Source organism: Python bivittatus, unplaced genomic scaffold (assembly GCF_059951505.1).
Source record: "Python bivittatus isolate LINGU-HERP-01145 unplaced genomic scaffold, Pbiv_v1 ctg000310_np1212, whole genome shotgun sequence".
NCBI lineage: Eukaryota > Metazoa > Chordata > Lepidosauria > Squamata > Pythonidae > Python > Python bivittatus.
This window is the reverse complement of record NW_028277054.1, coordinates 13562526-13583534: the sequence shown is the minus strand read 5'-3', so window position 1 is coordinate 13583534 and position 21009 is coordinate 13562526. Positions and strand designations below refer to the sequence as shown.

Sequence of the window (21009 nt, the reverse complement as noted above, 5' to 3'; positions counted from 1 at the left end):
CTGGTCTACAGTAATTGGCTGCAATGTGTCATATCCTATCTAGCAAAATAGGGGAAGGAGTTAAAGGAAGAGTTATGGGATTTGAACTCTTATCAGGTGGCAGCAAGGAGAAGGCCGAGCACCATCTCTATGACAGTGGCATTGGCTGGCGATGATGGGCGTCTAACACATACTACACTTCAGCTTATGGAAGATTGTCTGAGTTGGTCTTCATAAAACCAGTTCCTTTCTGTGACATACAACATTCGTATGTTTGGAGCACAGAGGTTTCTGGTGCCTTCATGTCTGATGCGAATCAATCTACTTCAAGAGGCTTTGGAGGTGGTGGTGAGTTTCAAAGTGGCCAGGAAAGAATGTAGCATGCAAATGAGGTGGGCGGGACTGCACAGGAGATAGGTTTATGACATGTGCTACTCCAGTCCAGTGTGTGGTTTAGTGAGTAACTGGAGGAAATCCATGGATGCATTAAATATAGGTAATTCTCCATGGACCTGATCAGTTGAAGTGTTTTGGTGGATGACAGAAAGGAAGAGATTAGGTCACAGAGCTGGTACTGATGCTTCCAAAGATACTTATGCTTCTGTTCACCTTCCTGTTGCAAGCCAGTGCTGGGAAGGGAGTGCCATCCCATAATGGCACCATAATTGTAGGCATGAGGCTGGAGAATAGTAGCAAGTCACAGACAAGGATTTTGGAAAAGGGCATAATCCAAGTGGTGGAAGGAAGCATGATCCAGCTTCGGGTCTATGGTAAGGGTATCCACCAATTCACATGGCAGAGGATTCGATTTGTGGAGGCTTCTTCCTTGGGCACCATTATCAGGAACTCTTCAGGCTGCCCCCATAGAACAAGTGACTTACTGGTAGAGCCATACAGTCATGACGTACGAGATACTTCTGCAATACTCTTTGTGACTGTTCAGACCCTGCGGAAGAAGATCCAGTTCAAGGACTACATGATGTGCCTTGAGGATGATCATGGGCAACCACGGCAGTGGCTCAGTGATAGCGATCTGACCCTCCGAGTGATAGAGGATAAGAGTACAAACCTACCCCTCTGGTTTGAAATGATCTCAATAGTTTTTCTCTTGGCACTCTCAGGCATACTTAGTGGCCTCAATTTGGGCCTAATGGCCCTTGATCCTATGGGACTGCGCATTGTGCAGAATTGTGGCACAGCTAAGGAGAGGAAATACGCTGCCAGAATTGCACCCATCCGGAGGAAGGGGAATTATTTGCTCTGTTCTTTGCTGCTTGGTAATGTTTTAGTCAATGCTTCTCTCACCATATTGTTTGACAAAATTATTGGAGCAAACATTGGGTCTATTGTGGTCTCTACTTTTGGTATTGTCCTCATTGGGGAGATCATCCCACAGGCCATCTGCTCCCGTCATGGCTTGGCAATAGGTGCCAACACCATCTTCATCACCAGGTTGCTCATGTTACTGACATTCCCATTCTCTTACCCTATCAGTATGATGTTGGACTACCTGCTTGGGAAAGAAATGGGCACTGTATACAACCGAGAGAAACTGATGGAGATGCTTAGGTTGACTCAGCCTTATAACGACTTGATGAAAGAAGAATTGAATATCATCGAAGGAGCCCTGGAGCTGAGGACTAAGACAGTGGAAAATGTCATGACCCCATTAAATGACTGCTTCTTTGTCAACAGTGATGCCATCCTGGACTTTGATACAATGACAGAGATCATGGAGAGTGGCTACACACGCATTCCAATCTATGAGAAGGAAAAGACTAACATTGTTGACATGTTATATGTCAAAGATCTTGCTTTTGTTGACCCAGATGACTGCACCCCCCTCAAGACAATCACTAAGTTTTACAACCACCCAATCCATTACGTTTCCTATAGTACCAAACTGGATGCTGTGCTTGAAGAGTTCAAAAACGGTAATGACGGAGTGGATTTAATGTTGGCTTTTGGAATTTTATAAAATATAGCAGCTAGGGATCTTTAGAATAGGCAAAAGAGGCTGGCCATGAGTAAAAAACTGGTGGTGGTCAGTCACACAACGCGCTCAATCTGGGTAGTGAATTAACGTTTCTGGAGGTTTGCACAGTGCAACAACTCCTGATTACATGAACACACTTCTCTCTTTCCTAAAAGTTTTGTAAACACCTAATAGTTCTGCTTTATGTCTGAATAAGGAGAAAAAATGTTTTATATATAGTAATAAAAGCCAAAAAGAAAAGAAATTAAGAGCAACTTTTTTTTGGTAAAATGTATCACTGCAATAGAATTTCTTTATACGTTACTATTTTAATGCTATAATTATTGAACAGGACTAGAGAGGCGTGGCTAAAATCTGGATCCAGAGTGCCATCTACTTTCAAAACAGAAGCAAGGGCTTTGTATAAACTGTTGTAAGACAATATGTAAGGAAATAAGCTCTGAGCCAAGGTGACATGAAATAGGTTATTTCTCAGATATGATCCTTACAAGACTTTACAAAAATGAAATCTATTTTTTAAAGGACTGTTTTGATGTGAATCTGGTCACAGCAAAATAACCAAAGTCTGTCCCACAGGTAAGTCTCACCTGGCCATTGTCCGCAAGATGCATGAGGTTGACCATGACCAAATCTTTGAAGTGGTGGGCATAGTAACCTTGGAGGATGTCATTGAAGAAATCATCAAGTCCGAAATCGTGGATGAATCAGATCTTTACAGTTAGTTTCATTCTTAAGTATTCATAGAAAATAGTTGTATCTCTGTGTGTGAGAGAGACAACAAGAGGGAGAATCTCACTCTACATGAACAGTTACACATTTTGTGGGGTCTTAAAGATGAGTGTGTTTATTATTGCATGAACATTTTGTGAATCATCATAATAAATGTATTAGTCTTTAAGGTCCCACAAGACCCACCTTGTTTCTGCTACTAATGATTAACATGGCTTCTCTTCTGCAATTGGTTATGATAGAAACCTCCCTATATGATTATACCATTTGCATCTCATTTTTAAGGGGTGAGGAGTTTCAGAAATGTTGAGGCTTATCCCAGATTCAGCTTCCTCAAGTGACGTTGCTGCAGGAACATAGTTTCTTTCTATAACGTAGACAGTATCACTGTCAGTGAATGACAGTGAAGGTAAGTTTCCCAATGGAGTCTGAATGAAAACTGCATAAGGAGAACAATAAGAAAAAAAGGTCTAGCAATGTTATTTTGCCTGTTTAGTTAGGAAACTAAGTGAGCAGTTAAGCCTTTTGGAAGTTGCTGTATGACTTATACATGGTTTCCTAGTTTTCTTGAAAACCATTTTTGGAACACTGATCTTACAAGGAAAGATGGTTAAATCCAAGTTTAGGGCTTGGTCAGGGATATACAACTTCCTTGAGGACTATGCTTAGTGTGGTGTGTCACTGAACATCAGTCTGGTATGATATAATGGTAAACATGTTGGGCTAGGAGTGGGAAACACAGGTTCTAGCCCGCACTTAGCCACAGAAGTTTCCTGGATGACTTTGGGGCAGTCCCTTCCTCTCAGCCTAAGAGCTCCTGTGGTGTAGTGGTGAAGGAGTTGAAGTAAGAGTGGGGAGACGCAGCTTCTAGTTTCACCTCAGCCACAGACTCTCCCAAAGGGATTTGGGGCAGTCACTCTCTCTCTCAGCCCAATGGGGACCAACAGAGTTGCTATTGGGGGGGGGGGGTGATGGCAGGAGTGCTATGAATGCTGCCTTGATCATCATCTTCTTTTTTTTAAAAAATAATTTTATTAAGATTTATACATGAAAAGAATAAAAGCCAATATAGGCTAGAAAAATACAAACAGAAAAATACAAAAGAAAAAGAAAAAGTGTGAAAAAGGAAAATAGAAAAAGGAAAAGAAAAAAGAAAGATGTAACTTCCCCCTTCATCCCAGCAAGTAAAGACAATCTTAATAGCTTATCACTATCTCTAACTACAACATAATCTCTCTTCACACCATATCTCATCTACTGAATAAAAAAACAAAACAAAATCCAAGTGCTTTGTCAATTGTTCTTTATCAGCAAAAGTCTAGCAAGGGCAACCAGATCTAACGATTTTTCTCCTTTACCCCTGCTCAAATAAGCCAACCCTATAGTCCTTCCCCGAGTTTTTAAAAATACCTTTTAACCCTTTCAAAAAGAATCCCAGAGCTAGTTTTCTGTTCAACTGTTTCAAGCCAAAAATCTTTCCGAACTTTAGCAGATTTCTTTTGTATATCCAATAAGTAAAGTTTGTCCTTTTGTTTGTCACTTCGAATAAAGTCTTTCAGAACCTTAACAGAGCTCTTTTGTATATCCAGTAAAAATATATATATATATCCAAGTCAGTTTCCTGGTTCAATATTTGTATATTTCCTTTTGGGAATAAGTCTTTGTTGGTACCATCTGTGTGCTCATATCTTTCTCCATATCTTTCTCATTACTTGTTACATTTAAGTCCCCCTTCAAAGTAATTTCAAAATCATCTGTTGCAACTTCTTGTTCTGTAATTTCTTTACAACATGCTCTATCAATCTTGTCAAGCATTTATCTATTTTGTCAAGAAGCTTAGCAGATAAATATTCCCAAGTTTGTATTATAGATTTCTGCTCTCTTTTCTTTATCCTCTAGCTCCCTCTAGTGTCCCACCTTCAAAGTCCCCTTATCATGAAAAACTTAAAACAACCACCATTTTTCCCACAGGAAAATTTCTTCTAGTTAATTCAAAGCTCTTTGTGGGCATTTAAAATTATAATTCAAAGTCCATCTGAGCCCTTAATCCATTGTTAAACTTTCTAAAGTCCATATTCTGAGCATCCTTTTGTTGTTTAATCCAAAAAATAATATTTTTCAAAAGGTTATAAAAACTGTACTTAAAAGTTCCTTTTCTAAGAAGAAGGTGACTCACCTAGTGAATACAATATAACTTGCCATTTTGAAGGGCCTTAACCCTTTTAAAGCAGCAGAAAAAAAATCTAGAGTGATTAAGAAGGTTGAGCTTAATGTCCTTTGAAAAGGCTGTGTTAACAGCTATGAGCAAAGATGGTTCCTCCCTCAACTCCCAGCTGCTCGACCCATAGGCAAACCACAAAACACTATTTCTGCAGTTTACTCATGAGGAGTGACTGTGCAGAGTCACGTGGGCTATCTCAAAGATCTCTCCTTAATCCAGAGAGCATTTTGGCAGCCAGGATCCTACATCCTGCGCCAGTCTCTGTGTAATGTTGTCACACTGCTAAAAGGGACATTTAATTTGCTATGGCTCTCAACCGGAAGTCAATGCTGCCTTGATCTTCTGAATGAAAGGTGGAATATAAATCTAAGTAGTAAAATAAATACATTTCAAGGATCATATAGGCCAAAATAGACCTAGGACCCATTTGGGGAATCAGCTTCAGTTGATTATAGGTGAAGTGGATACCTTAAATATCTGCAAGGCTTAAAGCACCCATTTTCCCCCATTAAAAAAACACACCCATACACCAAAGAGAGAAAATGACTCCAAAGGACCCATCCACTCTGAAACCACAAAAGAGATGCTGGTGTGCTATGTGTGGCCCCTAGGTCATATTTTTGTACCCCTGGCCTAACCCACTTAGGTCAAAGGGTGCTTTTGTTCTGAAATACATCACTGCAGAGAACCAGAGTAGTACAGAAATCCTGAAGCCAACCCAAAATATAATAGTTCATTATTGATTCAATAAGTTAATGAAGTGATGTTTTTACTGTCTAAACAAGCTCTGAGACACTGACAAATTTTTTAAAAAGCTTCCTGATAATGTTTTCATCCAAAATTTGTTGAGAAACGTTGTCTTGCAATTTTGTTTGGATTCATCAGTGCTTGACTAGCTAAGTACACAGTGCTCCATATTTGATTGCAAAAAGCTGCTTTAGAGCACATGGGGGCATGAGCGAAACATAATTTGCAGGATGAGTACCATAACAAATTTGGTTTCTCTTTCAAACTTCTAGAGGAATTTGTAGTGCCCTAAGATTTCCAGCAGATAATAAAAGTAGCCCCTCTGCCTCTTTTCAGTCCCAGTCAATTCCGCCCCCGCCCCCCCACTTCACGAATGGGAGGAGGAAATTTGTTTCTTCTCTACCCAACACTTATGCTTCATTGTGTCATCCTTGTGACTGAAACATGTCAACAGCATATTACAGCTATCAACTTTTCTTTGAACACATCCTCTGTTTGAACAGATTTAAAGATAAAGACAAAGAGAGAGGCAATCTGATTGTCCTACAGAGATTATGGAGATCACCTCCATACAAAGGGAGAATCTAAACTTTGACAGTGTCCATTCACAGTTAATAGCTGGGTCATAAGTCCTGTAGCCAGTCTTCTTCACTATATTCCTGCTTGAACACGTTACAGTATTTCTAAAAGCATATCACACCATAAATTAGCCTGTAATAATGTTAATGCGAATCTGTGCTGCTTTTCTGGTGGTACCTAGGTGTCCTCCTCCATTGCAATAGCAATATTTAATTCTTTCCAAACCAACCTGGCAATTTGTTGCAGGACTGGGTATTTAGTTAGTTAGCTGGAAAGAAAATGAATGCACATCTCGCTAACAGACCTACAATACTTGTTTCTTGACATAATACGATCTCAAGACAGGGAGGGCTTTATAGCTTAAAACCAGTACATTGAACTTATGTATTGTTTATTTATTATTAAATTTATATGCTGCCCATCTCTCTCAGAGGGTGACTCTGAGTGGCTTACAATCAAAAACCAAGACTATAAAAACAATAAAAATATAAATACCCCCCCAATTAAAACACACATAATTAGGGCCAGAGGTGAATTGGGAGCCAATGAAGAAGTATTGGAATGTAAACTTTCAGATTACATTCAGGGACAGCCCCAAATCCAGCACATTGCAGTAATCCAGGGAAGGATTACTGAAACAAGGTTATTTCTATGCAAATAGGGCCATCGCCGATATATTCACCTAAACATAAAAATTGCTTTGGGCCACAGAAGGGTCACTTGTGCCTCTAATTAGCCTCCAGCAAAGAGACCCAAGCTGATTTAACCAAAAAGTGCTGGAATAAAAATATAGCAACAACAACAACAAATGTCCTATTCTTCTGTTCACAGGGCACTGAAGTCAAGTATGAAATAATAAAAAAAAAAAGAATTCTCATTAAAATAGGCTGACTGAGAAGGTCATAACAGCTTGGCTAAAATTAGAAAAAAGTAGGGCTCAGTTTAATTCCCAAGAAAAAAGAAGCAAAATTAAGCAAAACTAGGGAAGAGAACTGCTTGAAATAGAATTTCAAACACCCCCAAGAGAAAGGGGTGGAAAATCCCCAAGTTTCTCCTCCCATCTACATGAAGCTTTACCATCTGAAAATAACCACCATTCACTTCCAGATGCTCTTGGGTTATCCTCAAGACTATCAGTATAAATAATATCTGCAACTGTAGAATGTCATTCCCTGTATTTCCTGTTTTATTGCATTTATATCCCACCTTTTCTTTTAGATTCTTGTTTTTGACATATACAGTGTTACCTCGGTTCACGAACTTAATTCGTTCCCCGATTCTGGTCGTGAACCAAATTGGTCGCCAACCGAATCAAATTTTCCCATAAGGTTCAATGTAAATAAGGTTAATCCGTTCTGAACCATATGTATTTTTTTTTAACCACAAAAATATGAAACAAAGTACAGTACAGTACAGTACAGTACGAAGAGAGAGAACACTAACCTTGCTTGAGGAGACACCAAAAAGCTTCACAGCAAGTGTCTGTCTGCGACCGCGATCTCGCCTAGGGGAAGCCACGACCGCGTGTCAGAGCAGGGAAGATGGCCGCGGGTCGTGTTCGTCACCCGATGCGGAGTTCGCGAATGGAAGCAAAATTTTGCAAATGCTGCTGTTTGCGAACCGAATTGTTAGTGAACAGAAGCATTCGTGAACCGAGGTATCACTGTACTTTCTGTTTTTAATTCATATATCATTTATATCTTCTAGCTTTTCATATTTCTAAAAAATGTTTACCCTGGTGTATACTCTACGCTTTGTAAATGATGGTACCCCAGCCTCCTTAGGCTGGTCTGTGACCGTAATGAAGATTTGATTTAATGGGATGGGCTTGGATTGGATTGGATTGGAAGCTTGTGAGATTGGGCTGAGAGAGTGGCTGGCCCAAAGTCACCCCAGGAGTTCTATAGCTGAGTGAGGATTTGAATCTGGTTCCCTCCAGTTCAAGCCCAGCTCCTTCAACAACATCCACACGGGCAGCGCTCATTGAAACAGAGGGCATGGCTATCGTTCACCTGTCATTCACCATATTCCTAGGTGACCTTTTCTTTGCCTTTCACCTTTGCAGTTGACAATCGCTCCAAAAAAAGAGCCACTGGGATAAGGAAGTGGGATTTCTCTGCTTTCAGGGGTTATGAAACCGAAGCAAAGATCTCCAAGCAGCTACTCTTGGCCGCCCATCGCTTCCTCTCCACAGGTAGGAGTTCCCGTGAATCAGCTGGGTCCACTGGCAACAGCAACTCATCGCAGGGCTGGCCCTGCCATGCAGAAGTGATCTGTTTCAGGCGGCAGCCCAACTGGAAGAGAGGCAATGCTTGGCTCTGTATCTGAGTTGGCAGGAAGACTTTTATTTCAGCAGCTTGACAGGGGTGGGAGGAGGATGTGTGCTCTGTTTCTTTGGTCCTGGGAAAAGATGTCTTGGGGACATTCTCATGCCTGTGCCTTCTCCCCATCCTGCAGAGATCTTGCAATTTTGCCCCACCATCATCTCTGAAAAATACCTGCTGCGTCTGCTGAAGCACCGTGATGTCATTTGTGAACTGAAATTTGATGACAGCTTCAAGGACTCCCCCCACCATTACTTGTACCAACGGAATAAGACAGCGGATTACTTCATCCTCATCTTGCAGGTACTTTGCAGTCTCTATTCTTCATCCTTCAGGCCCATGAATGGTTCTTCTCCACAAATACAGCTGGGTGGCACAGGAGTTCCACCTGCATGGCTCAGGTAAGGTGTTGTGAGATTCCAGGTGCGGCACATGTATGCCCAGTTCAGTTCTTCTCCATCAGGACAGAGTTTTCCAACTGTAACCTTCTCTCTGTTCCAGGGGAAGGTGGAGGTAGAAGCATGCAAAGAAAACATGAAGTTTGAGAATGGGCCCTTTTCCTACTATGGGGTCATGGCTCTAGGGACATCCTGCCTCACAGGTAATTCGCCACTCCTCTCTCTCCACTCATGCACCTCCTTTGCCTAATGCTATGTTGAGATCGGCTCTGCCATTTCGCAAATGTTTTCCTTCTATTTTCTACCTGATTCTCAAGGGGCTTCAGAACTTTCCTTTCCCAATTTCTCTGAGTGGGTTTTTAGCTTTCGTTCTGGTTGGAGATGGCAGAAGATGGCTGTTTTTGTGTTCTGGCATCTCTTGGAAGCCCCCCCATATGCCCTGCTGTGTCCAAGTGCTGGTCAAAGCTGGCAGCATGACCACTTCGAGGGGACAGTGTTCCTTTGGGAAGAAGCTTTGCATGATGGATTTGCTCAAGCCTTTACCAAAGTCCCAATTTAAAAAAAAACCCTTTTTATCCTATTCTATATACCCAGAGAGATGAGTCGATGATCAAAGAGGATGTTCCCCCCACCCACTTTTTAGCCATCTTGCAACTAAGATATCTGTGTAAAAACAGGGTACTCTACCTCTGAGAAAATCGCAGAAATTCTTTTCTCCTCTAAAAGAATTTCTAAAGCAAATTCTGTCCCAACAAACAGAATGATAACTAGGAGGAGGAGGAGGAGGCAGCAGCTGGGGGCTCTCTGGGATTACAGCAACCCCAAGTTCCCAGGAAGATGGCAAAAAAGGGGGGGGGGAGTTGTGATTACTTTGGATTTTTGCAAGCGAAGTGCCCAGTAGGGACACCCCTCCCATGTTCCTCCTGATTTTCTGCCTCCTTCTCCCACCTGCAGTTTTTTTTCTTTCTTTGTGCTATCTTTTACTGAAGAATCAAAAGAAGTCTGAAGATAATCCATAATCTATTTGATTGCCAGCGCCATAGAAATCCTGGGAATGAATGGGGAGAGAGAAAGAGAGAGAGTTTCTGTTTGTCCCCCAGCTACTGCAGGTCCTGGAAAAGCTCCACCATTCCACAGAAAAGGGAAATAAAATAAACTACTTACATATACTCCCATTCCATGTCCTTTGTTTGACTCTGTACAGAAAATCCAAGTGGTTCCTGTGAAGGGGGAGCTACAAAGTCATCCAGACTCTTTTCTCCTTGAAAGCCCTGCTAATATGGCTGAAGCCCTGGTGCTGAGATGTTGGTGAGGCAGGAGTTTCTGCAAATGGAGAAAGGGACTGCCCATAAATTGCACCCAGTGCCCTAGCCATGGTTTTACTATGGTTTCCAACACACGGCAGCTGAGCCAGAAAGAAACAGGCTCAGCTTTTGGGGATACAGGACCTTGCTTTCAAACTGGCTGAGAGTTCTCCTGCAGAAATGTTCTCTCTCTCTTCCCTCCAGCTCACTCTCTTTTTCTATTCTTTCTCTTTCCCCATCCTACTTTACTAAGCAACCATGGTAGTACATGTGTTTTCTCTCTTTCTAAGGTCAAGGCAGGGCAAACCTAATGTTTCCGGGGTGGGGAGGGGAGGAAGGAGGTGGCAGAAACCTCGGCTGAATTTGTATCCTTTTTGAAAATCTCTATAGCATGGAATTTGAAGCTTCACCAAAGTTATTAGGCCCAATAGCACCCCCTGGCAATACTACTGAAAGCCTTTATACCAGTGTTTCTCAACCTTGGCAACTTTAAGACGTGTGGACTTCAATACCCAGAATTCCCCAGCCAGCATGAACTAGTAAATGCCCCAGCTGAAAAGGCCAAGCTTGATAAATGGATAAGGCTACACAGAGATGAACAAGTTAGACAGAGGATCAAGCCAGAGGATACTATTCTTGTCTCCTTCTGTACAATGTCTAGGTGTTGAGACTAGCTCCATGGCTCGCTTGAGCAGTATCAGCCGGTTAAGCTATGAACAGATGATTCCTGCCTTCAGCAGCAGCATCAGTACCAACCAGGTTCTCCCCAGCACCAGCCTGCAATATATGGCTGACTTCACTGTCCGAGCCCTCACTGACCTCCTGTACGTCAAGGTGAGCCAGTGGGGGACTTCTCTGAGACTCAAAAATCTATTCTAAGATGTAGATAATCCAGTTATTGTAGATCAGGGTCAGAGACCCTGCATGATCTTGCAGATGTTGCTCAATTACAACTCTCAGAAACATCTGGAGAACCACTGGTTCCTTACTTCTGCTTGCACAAAGTTGCCTTCAATTGAATTCTAAGGAACGTAATTAACATTTAACGTGTTAGCAGTTTCCTCTCTTCCTTAGGGATAAACAGAATATTATGATGGCAGATTTGTATGAAGACTCAGTCTTCAGTCCTAACACATTCCTACAGGGCAACTTTTCCCAGCCTGATGCCCTCCATTTGTGTACAATTTTCATAACTCTAGAGATGGTGACTAGGCTTGGTTATTACATAAGCAAAACCATTGGTTTGTTAGATTTCGCTTAGCAAATTGCGGTTTGTAAAGTATGGCTAAAGGCTTAGAGCAGCATGTGACTTAATCATCAAGCCATGGTTGGGACAATGTGTGCACTTTGCTGAAGTGTTATAATGGTAGAAGGAAGCCTTCATATGGTTTAGCTTCATAAGGGAGAAGTTATACCTATTATTTTTTAAACATAGAGCTCTACAAATTTAAAAATCCTGAAATGATAGCTAGGTTGATACCTACGCTGATAGATAGGTAGATAGATAAATCACCTAGTGCTAGAAGAGAGGTATGGTGCCATTAAGGATGGATTCTTGGAAATAGAATGGACAGGTAGATTCCTAAACAAAGCAAGAGATGGTGGAGGTACAGGTAATCCTTGAGTTATAACCATTAGTTCAGTGCCTGTTCAAAGTTATGACGGCACTAAATGAATGGTACTTATGACAGGTCCTATAGTTCTGGCCATTGCAGTGTCCCCACAGTCATGTTATCGCAATCTGGGTGCTTGGTGCCCAGCTCGTAATTATGATGCCACAGCGAGCCAGTCACATGATCATGATTTCCAAAGTTCCCTGCCAGCTTCCCACAAGCAAAGTCAATGGGGAAGCCAGCAGGAAGTCAGAAGTTGTGATCATGTGAGGCCCTTGGTTAACGACCTCTGGTCCTCGCTTGATGTGGCAACTGGGACTGGAATTGCCATTGCTAAGCAACACAGTCACGTGACATTGCGCTTTACGACTGCATTGCTTAATGATGGAAATTCTGGTCCCAATTGCAGTCATAACCCGAGGACTACCTGTATAATCCAACACATCTGGAGCAGGTTGGAGAAGTTGAGCTAATCTTTTAAGCATCTATTGTCCAGCTATTATTTGCAGAAGAATGTTGAGGGTTGGGAAAGGGGAGAGAGAGACACATTTATTGAAATGGCTACATCTGGTACAATCTATTTGCCCAGTTTGGCAAGGCAGCTCTGCTGCCAGGTCCATCTTTCCAGCCCTTATGTGACTCAATGATTACACTCCTATCATATGAAGCCATAATGTTGTTTGTTTAGTTTGGGCTTAATCTGATGTGTGACTCCAGTTAAATGTTTATTCCACAAACCATAGGTAACAAATTATGGTTTAGCATGCTATGCCAACCCAATCACTCTCCTTGGCTTTTGCCCACCACTTGCACCTTTCTCAACCGGGTCGCCACCCTGTGATTCTCTGTTGTTTCTGGCCTGAGTTTAATGAGTGGCCTGCTGGTTCCTCCACCAAGTGGCTGGAAGGAACTTCTGGAGCACCATCCCCCAAATTACTCCATGTCCTTGATTGCCCAGGAGTAAGTTTCTGAATATCTGCTTTCTCTTCCTAACCCAGATCACACGGATGCAATACCAGAATTGTGTAATGGCCTCCTTAATAGACAGCAATGTCTCAGGTGAAGTTATTGCTAAGGCACCTGAACCCTTGAACCCTCCCCAGAACAACTGTAAATCCATTTTGAAGATAGCCAAAGAAGAACCACCTGGGTCAGAATGAGGGTGGTGGCACATCATTCAAACAGATCATAAGGACCTGATTCTTAAATGCCTCCTGCTTGAACCACCAGCAACTGCCTTCCAGTTGCCATCTGAGATCCTTTGTTTCACAAGATACTCACTGATAATCCCCAAGAGGACAGATTCCACATCTGGAAGCTAGGAAGCTTGTCTGCCTATCTTTTTTTCCACCACTTGCACTCCACATCTTTCTTTCTTCCTTTCTTGGTTGGTTTAGGGACTGCCACTAATACAAGGTGTTTTTTCTCAGGTGCCTATCAATGGGGGAGGAGAAAGATTTTCATTGAGACTGTGGCTGAGAAGGGAAGGGTTAGAACCCTCTACCTATGTGCTCTGTTTGCAATGAAATTTGCCTGCTCCCACTTCTTACTAAATTAACAAAGCAAAGCATTCTGATTAATAAAACAAACACGAGCATGCTTTCTAATTATACATTTAGCATTTGAGCCTCAGGAATTTTTGCATAAACTCTGTTGAAATGAGTGGGAACTTGGCAGTCATTCATTCACTGCAGAAGATTCTAGAATATATTCATAGGCTAAATTCTGTCTAAAAGGGGTGTCATAATTTAGAAGATTTCAGAATATAATTCTGCAGTAGAAAACATGCTTATTTCTGTGAGACAGAGAATGCTTAGTGGATTATACCTGGAGAAGTGGATGAAATCTCCTGTTTCAAAAAGCTACTGATTTAACAAGTGGATCATAATTCTTTTCATCAGGTTTTCTGTGTGTACTTTTTCTTTTTCTTGTCATAGATACCTCAGTATTTATTTGGGTTTGCCACAGGCCACTTTGATAGAAATGCTTGATTTTTTTTTCTTTTTAAATGGGGAATTTCCTTATGTATGAAATTATGCTACTTGTTCAGTGTAAAATGGGGTTTCTACTTCTGAATTGGGTAATAAAATGCACATTTATTTCATCCCTTTTTGTCCTTTCAATGTGTTCTGTGAGGATTTGGTGCCAAAAAAAGACACGCGGGGGTGACTGCAGAGTGTGGTCAAAAAAGTCAAGATGATGTCACATGTAAAAACAGGCAGAGCTTGGATTGTTCCATCGTTAGCGCTATCTTCACGTTTTTTACCATACCCTGTGGAGACCCCTGAGGACATCTGTGCTCTATTAATATTAAAGTTCATGCTCATGTCACAGTGCCCCACTCAATTATCTATCTTCTTCAGCCAGTGCATAACATTACTCTAAAGTAGAAGGCAAGGCCCAGAGGGACCGCAGCTCTCACAAACTAGGAAAAGCAGATAAATTAACTCCAGAGGGAGACAACCTTTAAACTCAGGTACCACTGCAAACTTGTTTTTACCCAACTACTCTTGAATAGATTGCTGAATTTAGTTTTCTCCCAGGAAAATAATTGTAGAAAGCCTAAAATAGCGTTTTAAAAAGTTAAACCACAAAGTTCATTTTCCAAACCCAGGAAAACAGAGAATCCAGACCAAACCGTGCCCTCTCCTTTGACCATGATGCCAACCATTACAATTCTTGTTCCCCTCGATGGAAAAATTCCTCCTCCTTGATCTACAAGGACATTTTAAAAAGCTGGCAAAAGAGCCCCCACTGGAGTCTGGCCCTTGGCAGGGGCTCCGCAGTGTTAATTCTGGATCTCAAGTCTGTTAAAGGCTTGTGTAAGGTAGTCTCCTGGACCTTCATTTCCAGAGGACAGGCCTCTGTTTAACTGAATATCGGCAAGCAGTCCTCTGCCATTTGAAGGGCTGCCTAGACTAAATTTGGTTGAAAGGGAAAGAATTCCGAAGCACAGATCTAGAACTTGCTGGAGACTTCTGGTGAACGCCATGATAAACTGGCATCCCTATAATAGAAGGACAGCATTGCAGCGGAAAATGGCACCAGAATGCTGGATCTGGACTGCCAAAATCTGTCTGAAGAGACATCTCAAGATTACCCACAAGTACTCCGATCAACTGTTTTTTGTGAGCAGATGGCAGGAACTGCATTTTTTTTGGTCCACTTGTGATCAGCTGGGAGTTGCAAAATTCCTCCGAGCTTATAGTAGCTAATATAGCCTATACGGACTCTAGGTTTGACCAAGGCTCACCTATTAATTTTTTTTTTTTTTTTTTTGCTGCTGCTGCTGCTTAAATATTGAGAACCTTCAGATTGGCAAGTCTTACTGAAATTACTGGGTGAGTTTTCTTCAATCCTTTAAAAAAGAAATTCTAACCACGAGTTTAAAGATTTGTAAAAAAGAATTTTTGTGTGTGGAATATATAGCAAAAGGATGTTTAATGTTGGTTTTAGAAAGTTTTAAATGGATTAAGGGCTCAGATGGATTTAATTTAAGACTCTGAAGTTAATTGAAAAAATCCTTCCTGTGAGAAAATGTCTGTGTTTATATTCAGAAACAACTGATAAGAGGAATTTGAAGGTTGGACACTAGAGGGCACTAGTAGGAAATAAATGCATCAAGGGCTATTTTATTTTATTTTATTTTATTTTATTTTATTTTATTTTATTTATATTTCAAATTTGTCACCACCCATCTCACTGCAGAGCGACTCTGGGTGGTATAAGGGAATTCTATGATGAATGTGCTCAGGAAGTAATTATAAAGTTATCTGCTATTGCAGAAAATTTTGAAGGTGATACTGAAGAGGAACAAGCCCCACTGAATAAAACTGAAATTGATTTGAATGAATTTACAAAGATAGCCTATAAGAAAGAGATGGAAATAATGGATTTATAAATGAAACTGGATGATGATTTAATAATTAAAAAAGATATTCAGGTAGTTCTCAGTTTAAGAACGAGTTCCATTCCCAAGGTCTGTCCTTAAGTCAAATTTGTATGTAAGCAGGAATATTATATTATATTGTATAAATAGTATTGTGTAATTAACTTGAACCATTGTGTATTTAACTTGAATTTTGCTACAGTAGGCTCTGTTCTTAAGTATGATCATCCATAAACTGGGCATTTTTAACCTGTACAAATACTAAACCAGAAGAGTGATGTGGATAACCTCTCTACACTGGATTTACAAAAGGGATTTGTTGAAGCTGTCAAAGATTTTGTGAGAAGAGACAGTGAGAATATGAACCAGTGATGTGGATAACTTCTTTATATTAGAATTACAAATGGGGCTTGACAAAGATGCCAAGGATTCTGAGAGAAGAGAAGAGATAAAGAGAGTATGAGAAAGCAACTGTTAGAACTTCATCTGAGGGAACTAAAGATTGTTGAGAGAAAGAAGAAAAAAAATACAAAATTGGTTTATTTGATCAAGGTTAAAATAAAAGGGTTGCTATTTTTGGTAATGTTTAATGGTTTTAGTTGATTAGGAGTGGATGACGATGCATTAAAAACTTCGTTTATTTGGAAAGGAAATAGGGGGAATATGTTTAAATAGAAAGGGAGATCTAAATATAAAAGGAAGGATTCAATTTGAGTTTACTGTAGTAAATATAGTTTGTAATAATTATGTTACTATTTCTGATAACCCTTAATGGACTTTTGCTGATGAAGATGGACAGATGAGGTTTTAGAGATTGGTTTATAGAGAATGGGGTGAGGCATAGGATGAAGAGATGGCGATAGGTTGTTAATGTTGATTGTACTTGCTGGGAGATTCTTTTCTTTTCTCTTTTCTTCTTTGTTCTTTTTCTGCACTTTTTATCGTTTTTCTTCTTTTTCTTCTTTTTTCATATATTTTTATACTAAGTAGACTGTATTCATTTTATCTGTATAATATCATCTTTAATAAAATTATTCTAAAATAAAAATAAAAGACCTGGAATTTGCCCAGTAGCAGATTGAGCAGATATATGGGTCACCATCAGCAGTCTTCTCCATCATGTTAATGCCCTGGTGGCATTCACACTATATATTGCACAATACATTAAACCAGTGTTTCTTAACCTTGGCAATTTTAAGATGTCTGGACTTCAACTCCCAGAATTCCCCAGCCAGCATGCTGGGAGTTGAAGTCCACACATCATCAAGTTGCCAAGGCTGAGAAACACTGCATTAAACCATAAAGTACTTCAGGATGGCAAACATTTAATCCATAACTCCCTCCCCTCCAATAACTAAGATTAAAATCTACGACTTAATCTAGCATATCCCAGGGTGCCTTAATGGCATAGACTGGATGTTATAATGGGCTCGGTGAAAGCTTTTAGTTAAGTTTTATGTTATTTCTGTGATCCGCTGTTTTAATGCTACAGTTGATGGATTTTGATAGTTGGAGCTTGGCCAAGATTGTTGACTGAGGCACCATGTAAATACTGTAAATTAAAATTAAATAAATACTTTGTGAATTAAGATAGGTAACTAAGTGAGGTAAGCATGATGTCTGCTTTCTATTGAACATATAATTATTTCCAGGTTTACATTTTTGTGGGCTGGCTGTATTTTATTCCATTTATTTTATTTTGTTTTCTTTTAACTTATTTTTTTCCCCTGTTTTATGTTACATAATGCTAGTCAACGACCAAAATAAAATGACTTGGTTACTTAGCCTATTCCAGTGTTTCTTAAAGTGTGGTCCTAGGAAATTAAAATCAAAATTATTTACCAGTTTATGTTGAAAAATAATGCAATATTAAAATCCCATCAAACAATCATGAGCAGTAGTAGCGGCAGTGAATGCATGCTTTAATTTTTAATATGGTAAATATCAATAAATATAACCCATACAAGCAAAAGCTCTTTTGGGGTCCTTCATAATTTTTAAAAGTGGAAAGGGGTCCCAAGAGAAAAAAATTTAAGAAACATTGCCCTATTCCATTGCCTGGGGAAAATGCCTTGATAAATCAGGGAAACAAGATAAAGGGGAATACTGTATACTGCATGTTGCCTCAATCAATACATCAGGATTTACTAACAGCAAACAATTTGGGTAACTCACCAAGACGCAGGAAGCTTCAGAAACAGAGACGCTATTTGATTTTCCCCCAAAGCAATATATATTCTACAAAGCTAAACATGTTTATGCAAAAATGAATTCCACTGAGGTTCTGTTTTGAATTGCACTATAATGGCCTCATCCGGTCTGCATGTTATTCATTGGTTGCAGCTTTGAGATAAAGTAAGTGAGCATGGGAGTTTCAGCATAGGGTGACTTCCATCCTCTTGCTATGATGTTGGGACAAAGTGGGTGTGCTCCCTGTCCCTTCCATTAAATGCTGCCATCTTGTGGGACCGAGGAAGCCTGCCTTCCCTGTCATGGCCCCCTCCCTCTGGAACAGCATCCCCCCCAAGAGAACCCATTTTCCTGGGGTTCTGTGAAGGAATGGTTGGATGAAGGCCGCACTCGGGGAGATAAGCATTCCCTTAGCCCCCAACAGGAGCGTGGGAAGGTTAAGAAGATGAGACTGGCACCACCCTAAGGAATTCACGGTGTTTTGGCTTGTTGGCTTGGGAACTTAGGTTCAGTCTGGAGAGATTTCTGTCTTGAGGTGGAAGCTAATAAATGCAACAGAACTGTATCTGCACTGTCTTGGGGAGTTCTTTGGGCTGAACCTGACAGGTTCCTAGGCCTGAGGTAAATGTGTTCTTTGATGGATTTGTGGGACCCTGTCGTATTCTCATGGTTTATTGTTCTGTCTGTTTTAGACAAGACTGCTTGTTTAAGTGTGTTTCATTGTTGTTAATTGTTTTCTGGACTTTGTAAGCCACCCAGAGTCTAATGGAGTGGTTGGCTGTAAGAAATGTAATAAGTACAGGCAGAGAAGGCATGTTGCGGATCCTGTCAGCGAGAGAACGTTGACTGGCGGGTCCTAGGAGGAGAGCCTTGTCTGCTGTTGCCCCCCCCCCATAGAATGCTCTCCCCCCAGAGGTGAGGCGGGCCCCTACCCTCCCAATTTTTCAGAGGAAATTGAAGACTTGGCTCTGCCAACTTGCCTGGGGTGAGGAAAGATACAATCGACCCTGGGGATGGCTGGCCCCTTGACAATGCTCCCTGAGTTTATTAACACCAAATTAACATCTGCCTCTTGGAAGTATTATAAAGGAAGTATGTTTTTTTGACATACTCAAAAAATATTATAAAGGAAGCATGTCAAAAAAACATACTTCCTTTATAATACTATAAATTAATTAATATTTATCTATTTTAATCAATATTTATTCTATTTTTACTGTAAACCACCCAGAGTCATCCCACAGTGAGATGGGTGCTGACAAATTCGAAAAACAAACAAACAAACAAACAAATAAATAAATAAATAGTATTACATTAGAGCAATGTTTCTCAGCCTTGGCAGCTTGAAGATGTGTGGACTTCAACTCCCAGAATTCCTCAGCCAGCCATATATATAAATATAAATATAAATATAAATATAAATATATAAAATTAGAATTTGGGAGCAACAAAAAGAATGAATGTTTGGCATAATCAGTAGCAAACTCTTAGAAGCTTGCCAGAAGGTTGCTAGCAATGGGAAAGTTGGAGAATAGGACATTGGGAAGAGAGGCAGCAGTAAACAGGAGGTAAGAGAACTGAGAGAGAGGAGAGTCACAAGGAGAGGTAGGCGCAGCCCTGGATTAACCATTGAACAAAATAAGGAGGTGCTTAGGGCACCATGGGAAAGGGCACTCCAGAGCTTTTTCCCCTAGCTATCATGCCCTTAATTCTTTCACTGCCACACTCAACTTTAGTCTAATTTTTTGTAATTGTCCTTATCTGCTGTTTGACTTTAACCTGGACTTTAAAGTCTTTGGACTTTAAAGAAGCAGGTTAGGAACAGTATTGACATCTTTGAACTTTGGTGTTGGAGAAGACTCCTGAGAATTGGTTCATTGAACAAATCAAACCAGAGTTCTCACTTGAGGCACAAATGACCAGGCTCAAATTATCCTACTTTGGACACATTATGCGAAGACCCAGCTCTCTGGAGGAGGCTCTATGCTGGAAAAGGAGGATGGAGAGAAAAGAAGAGGATGGCAAGGTGGATGGACTCAGTTACAGTGGAGATGAGTGCACTGTTGGGAGACTTGAAAGAACAGTTAGGGATAGATCTTCATGGGAAAATCTGTTTAGGAGTCAAAAATGACTTGATGGCACATAATCAATCAATTGAATTTAATCTGCATTGTTAAAAAAATGTTTTCTTTGGCATGGTGAGTGACTAAAGTTTAAAAATTTGGTTTGAAGGTGTCATCAGAGATCACATTTGTTTCAGTCTCGTGGTGTGAGAATTTTGTTTCCATGGAGGGTCACCATTGTTCGCTGTGCATAGGGCATCAGTTGGCCCTAATCTGGCCCTGGGTACGAGGGACCATGAAAACCACCTAGAGTGGTAGGAGAAAATCAGAAGGAATCCTATTTGACTGACAAATGTTATTAAAAGACATAAGCTTTCATTCTTATCATGTGTCTCATGTGTCAGGAAAATCCACCTGTCTCGCACTCCTCCCCCTGCACCTTGCCCCAATTTAAATCCTTTATCAGCCTAGCTACTCTGTGCATCTGATGAAGTGACCTGCAGCTCACAACATTTGTTATGCTTTGGAATACAATTCATTCGTTGGATATTTGGAAGGGTTTCAAGTTTCTCATTGGTATACAGAAAATAACTGATGAACTATCCATGGTCAAATTCAGTTTCATGCCTATTTGTGAAGGTTTTTCTTATGATGGGGTCTATTGTAGCAATGGGGATAGTGTACCCCAGTGGAGATCCTGCTGATGACCCATCATAAGTGTGCTGTATGTAAAAGCCATGTGATCATACCTGGCATTCCCTCAGCAACAAGGGCATTCCAAAGAATGAGTCAACGCACAGTCATAGGCAGATGCAAAATCAATGAATGTTATAATGAGTTGTTTGCTTCACTGGATGCATTCTTCCATGACTTGTTGTGGCATGAATATCTGGTCACAATAACCCCAGTGTGGATGGAAACCAGCCTGTTCTTTGCAGGTCACTTGTTCTCTTTGTTTTGTATTCTGAACTGGATTA

The 21009-nt window shown here is 40.6% G+C and overlaps 1 pseudogene; it reads left to right on the top strand.

Moving 5' to 3' along the window:
* The first annotated feature begins 14 nt into the window (after positions 1 to 14).
* Positions 15 to 1975, top strand: LOC103065959 (metal transporter CNNM4 pseudogene; annotated as a pseudogene).
* Positions 1976 to 21009: the final 19034 nt, after the last annotated feature.